Genomic DNA, 6,000 nt, shown 5'->3' with positions numbered 1-6,000 from the left:
TCTTGAAATGTTGTGCATGAAAATGGTTATAATTGTGTTTAATTACATATGCTTTTTTGACCTTGCAGAGTAGTATCTGCATTGTATCCCTTAGTAGGTATAACTAACCTACAAAAAGTATCTGATTAAGGCTTTTTCCTAGCACCTCATCACACCCAATCTAATGAGTATTTTACCAGGAAGCTTCCTTCCTCCTCAGGAGAATTTTTTTCACATATGTCACGGCAGCACCCAATAAGTAAGCAATGATTTTGAATTAAAATGGGATTTTGTTCCAATCTGCTACAGGAAGTTCACTCCCAGATTTTAAAGTCTACTCCTCTCCATTTGCACATATGTGTTGTGGACCCGAATAATCAGATTAGGTTACGACATAATTATTATGAGTTCGATTTTCATGTAATTTAGTTTTCCTTTTCGGTGCATTTGTTTTGCCTGAGAGGTTTGTTTATTTATCACAATTTTATATTCCGCAAATCTGATTTCTTAAACCACAATGTGAGCTCTTTTAGCTGAATGTACGTTTTCTTGTTGTTACCACCAATTTTATATTAACTGATAGATTTATTAATTCACTTTTTATTGCTTTGATTTTTAACTTTTATGTGTTGTTGAACATTGTGCTTTCTGTTCTCCTTCAGTCAAGGAACAAAGGACTTTTATTTTGTTTTGCTATAGGTAGCCTTTGGATATTCTGCTATTGGCAGTACACCAAGACTGAGATTTCCTTCTGGGAAAATCGTATATTTTCTCATTCATTGTATTAAAGGGAGTTCATTTGTTCACATTAGAAAGGATTGGGATCCAACTCATCGGAAGCCAATCTTTTTAGTCAGCCAACAAATTAAATTTTCTCGATTGGATAGTTCTTGATTTTCGGCATAAATCCATCAGGAAAAACCTACTGATCGGACACAGTTACCTGGATTAGTGTGAATGTTTGGTGGGGGGTGGGGCGGGGTCGCTTCCTGATGGTCCTATGGGCCATATCTGGCCTCCAGGCCCCTGAGTTGGCCACCACTGGTCCCTTGTGGCTTGGAATTCAAGATTCTTCGCCTTGAGTTCCAAGTTGTTCCATTGTTTTAAAGGTTCCTCGCAGTTGTCATACTTCGCCGGTTTCTAACACTTGTTTTCGAAGAAAGTTACCCATTTCTACAAAGTTTGCAGGATTCCTATCGTCTCTGAATTTATTTTTTTCAAATTATTCAAAAGGTCACCATGTTCAGCAATGGATCTGAATGCGTTAACATTGAGCATAGGAAAGAGGCCTCCATTGAATGTAATATGCAGTAATGAGCTTGCGGTGGACAGAGTTCAGAGCTCAAGGAGCATTTGTGTATTAATGATTATGATTTCATTGCATTTTATATTCAGATATACATGGAGCCAGAGGTGGAATGAATCACCCACATTTCAGTGAAGTTAATTGAAGCAGAGAGGTAGCTGTAAAAAAAAGTTTTAATTACTGCAGAGAAGGAAAAAAGAATACCATACTTTTAGTGTTTTTTCGCAAAGGTGCAAATTGCACTTGCACAATATGAAAGCCCTTCACATTTTGGATAGAGCAGTTAAAATAGCACAAAAGAAAAATACAAATGGTATAAAGGATTCAAGGAAACTGGAGATGGTGATACACTGAAAAGAATATTTGAATATATTGGGTAGGAACAGGCAATTGCAGTCGATCTAACCAGTTTTAAAGTAAAAAAAAATTGAATGACTGCCGAGGGGATCAAGGGTTACGGATATTGCCATTGAGAATGGCGTCTGCAGTACATCTGTACTAAACATGTATCGGCTGCTAAATTAACCTCCATTTAATTAACATATTCTTGAAATTTGTGGGCCTGGTTCCTTGACAGTCGCAGTAAGAAGATTATAGTCTGATAATAATCATAATAATTGATGCATTTGATATAGCACCTTATCACGTCGAGAGGTCTTACAGCGCTTCACAGAATATACTGTAAAGTGAATTGATTGTTTTGTGGGCGAAACGCGGCAGCCAATTGCGCACAGCAGTGTCCCACAAACAATTGTGGATTCAGTGACCAAATCATTTTTTTTTGGAGGGATTATTACCCCCAGAAAAGCGATCCGCCAATAGACTAACAACCTGGTTCTTACTTACTGCTAGGTAAACAGAGGCGTGTGGAGTAAGGAAACTTGACCAACATTTCGCCATGTTTACCTATTAATAAGTAGGAACCTGGTTGTTAGTCGATTGGTGGATCGCTTTTATGGGGTAATCATTTCTTCAATAAAATAATAATAATAAATAGGTCACTTCAATCCATGACCGTTTGTGGGGACGCTGCTATGAGCAATTGGCTGCTGCGTTTCGCCCACAAAATATACAGTTAATTCACATTACAGCACATTCTGTGAAGAGCTTTGAGACGTCTCGAAGATGGTATAAGGGGCTATATCAAATGCAAGGATTATTATTATTATCAGGTTTCGGTGACCAGGGGAGAAAAGACTTCTTCCACAGCTTTTTAAAAAAAAATCAACCTTTAGCCTGAAATAAAACCATGTTGAAAGAGTCTAGTTGTTTTGTTTAAAAAAAACACCAAAGAAAATGAAAAAGTCCTTGAATACTTCCATGTTTGTTTTAAAATATTTTTCCGATCTTTGATGCACTCAGTTTTGACGATATGAAAGCAGTTGCTGAAGGACTTGGACTATTGTAATCTGGACTGAATATTAAAAAGGTCACAAAGTACTTTCTATGCACTCTGCTTTCTGACATTTAGGTTGGAGCTGAATTAATTAGGGTACATCTTGAAAGAGTGAGACTATTTTACCATCTGTCACAATGTGAAGCACAATATTCTATTGATTTTCCCCATTGGTGACCATCAGCTTCAAATTTACTTCACGAAGAAATGCCTAAAAACGTATGAGCTCTGCATTTATTTCAAACAACCTGTTGCCCTCCCTTGTGTCCTGGATTAAGCGGTTGGTGTTTTTTTTTAGGTTTGTTTGGCAATATAAATTCAAAGCAATAGTCCTATAAATATCGCAATATGACAACAATAATAACCCTGACATTTGACATAGTGCCTGTTCACGTCGTTGAGACGTCTCAAAGCGCTTCACAGAATATATTGTCAAGTGAATTGACTGTATTCTGTGGGTGAAACTCGGCAGCAATTGCATACAGCAGTATCCCACAAACAGTCGTGAATTAAGTGACCTATTTTTATTGAGGGATTATCCCTGGAAAGCGAGGTTGTTGCTGGGTAAACATTGGGGTGTGGAGTAAGGAAATTCATCTAAGGTTTCGCCCCACCCAGAATCGAACCTGGGGTCTCTCGCTGGCAAGGCAAGTGAGCTAACCACTACCTCCAGGATAATTTTTGATGCACCAAAAGCCAAACGTTACCATTGATTGGCTGTTTTCCTTGCTTTCCTTTGGCTGTTTTTTTTCACTGACCTTTTTGTACAAACATTATCTATTTGCAATTCATCAGCACAAAAAAATCCGGTTACTAAAAAACAAGTTACAAGTTGTGGCAATGAAAATAATTGTTGTTGTACTTCATTTGCAGAATATATATTTGAAAATTCTCTGCAATCCCTCATTCTGTTTTAAGATCCGCCTGTGAATGCACGTGTAATCTATGACGTGGCTTTGTTTATTGGTCGATACTGTTAACTTAAGAAACTTTCTTATCGGTCTATGTGCAGAACACATTGGGGCAAAATGGTGTATCCGATGATTAATAATGTTTCTTGTCGAAAGTCAGTCTTTTCTCAATTTGGTTCCCCACCTTTTTAAATTGGATCATCGGGATTCTTGTTCCGTGGGATTTTTCTGAGATGAGAATCTGTCCATTTGCAGGGAAGCAAATGTCATGGGGTTTGTGCACAAAGATCTGTTGAGGGGAAAGGGTTAGCATTGATTTCTTGATTTTAAATAGCTCACCTTATCTATTATACATGATGATGTAAGGCGCAAGTTAAAATGAACGATGAAGAGCATTGCTAAGTGATGATTAATCTATACTTTGCAGTGACGTTATCCTTCAATTGAGAAACACAAGGCCAAACTAAAAGAAAATGTTTTTATTTTATGGAGCCTTGTATCAAGTCGTCTCAAAGTGTTACAGTAATTACTGCCAAGGTAAGGATAGAGATGTATTTTGTAGGCAGACAGGATGGCTATTTATTGGAGGTGCAGCAGTGTCTGACAGATAGCCAAACAGTGAATGACCAATTTATCTGGAGGATTGTTATCCTGGACACTGGCAGAATCGTTTTCAGACAGATCAGATCCTGTTGCCTGGATTTTTCAGGGGGTTTGTGTGTGAGGCAGTTTATTTATCAAAACGCTTCACCTGAATAATTACTATTGGTTAACACAAGCCTCCACTTCATCGAAAAAAAGCTATTGGACTGAAGGTTTTTTTCTTAATGAGAACAAAAGGTTGAGTAACCCAAGTTTTTTTTAAAAAATGCCCCCAAAAAAGTACTTTTGCATCAGTGTTTAAAACGTAATTGTTATTTGAGTGAAATGTATAGACACCGGCCTTCGATTTAATGCTGGAGAGGTACATAAAATTTTAACACACCGCCTGTTCACTTGGAGACATAAAAGAATGCATTAAAGTTTAATATCGCAGAAGCCTTCAAACGAAAAGGTCACTGCCTCAGTTGCTATTGGTAACTGGCAGTGGAATCACTAATACTGCCGTGGCGTATGAAATTAAAGTATTTAAATCATAAGTTTTTATGTTTTTGTTTCATGATGTGTACCCTCTTTGTTCCGGGCAAGATGTTAAAGAATATTAATGCGTCCAGGTCCGTTGTTAGCGAATCTGCCTTTCATATTTTAACTTCCGAGAGGTGCTCACAATGTGATGGGGGGAAAAAAAACAGTTCCTGTGTTTATTCTGATTACTGAAAACTGTACAATTCCTTTTCATAGATGTTTGCATACTTCAGCAAATTAAACTGGACTCCTTGGCTATGTTCTTGGCTGCTCAACAATTCATAGTGCTCAGAATTGATAGCTTGACTTTCTTATCCCCACTCAGCCTGAACTTTGAACAAGACAAACATTGTCCAACACTGGCAAAAGTTCAGCGGGAGCTATAGCCACTCTCAATCTCCTTTGGTTAGCTCTCTGGCCAAGGATGATCATACTCTTCTAATATATTCTCATCACATTTGCATGTCGTGTTTTGAACACTTCATTTAGTGGCAGAGAGTTTCAATGGGAGCCTTATTTGGACAAATGAGCATATAATGTACTTTTAGGAAAAACTGGGGCCAGGTTGGTGAAGCTTTTGCTAAACGGCAATTTTTCTGAATTTCTTCCAACACCTGAAATTCCTTCCTCTGCAAATTCGGAGTAAAAACTGAATACAAGTCCGTTTGAATTTTTTAACACTAATCCTTGCATTTGATATAGTTAATGCCCTTTGCATCAAGGGGATGTCTCAAAGCGACTGTGTATTTTGTGAACAAAGAACCTGAGGGAGGAAATGTGCAAAATTCTGCTGATCAGAAACCGCATAAAATAATGAGCATTTAACCCCCTGGTCAGACCTGGAAGATTATGAGGAACAGAAATGAGGTCAGTAGGACATAAGGAGGACTAGATCCAGTACAGAAAACAGCCAAGAGGCTGGTCACGTGTGACTGTAAGCCCAGTCAAAGCAGGTGAGGAAGGGGGAGAATTTAAAGGTAGATGGAGGAGGAGGGAGTAACGGAGGTTGTAGCAGCAATTTCTATCCGACACGAGTTCTGGGAACAGATCAACCAAAGAAAAATACAGTAAACTGATGACTCGACCCTATTTTAGCTTGTCAATAGCAAGTCAGGTACACAGTGCTTGTCCCCACATGATCCTGACTGAGTCAAACCTGACATAGATGGAGTTCTGGGAAGTGATAAACCTTGCTGTTCTCTCTATTGGAGAATTATGTGTTATACAACAACAACAACTTGAATTTATATAGCGCCTTTCACACGGTGTAGTGTCCTGGAGCA

Source organism: Callorhinchus milii, unplaced genomic scaffold, assembly GCF_018977255.1.
Source record: "Callorhinchus milii isolate IMCB2004 unplaced genomic scaffold, IMCB_Cmil_1.0 Scaffold19, whole genome shotgun sequence".
Classification (NCBI taxonomy): domain Eukaryota; kingdom Metazoa; phylum Chordata; class Chondrichthyes; order Chimaeriformes; family Callorhinchidae; genus Callorhinchus; species Callorhinchus milii.
This window is presented reverse-complemented; position numbering follows the sequence as displayed.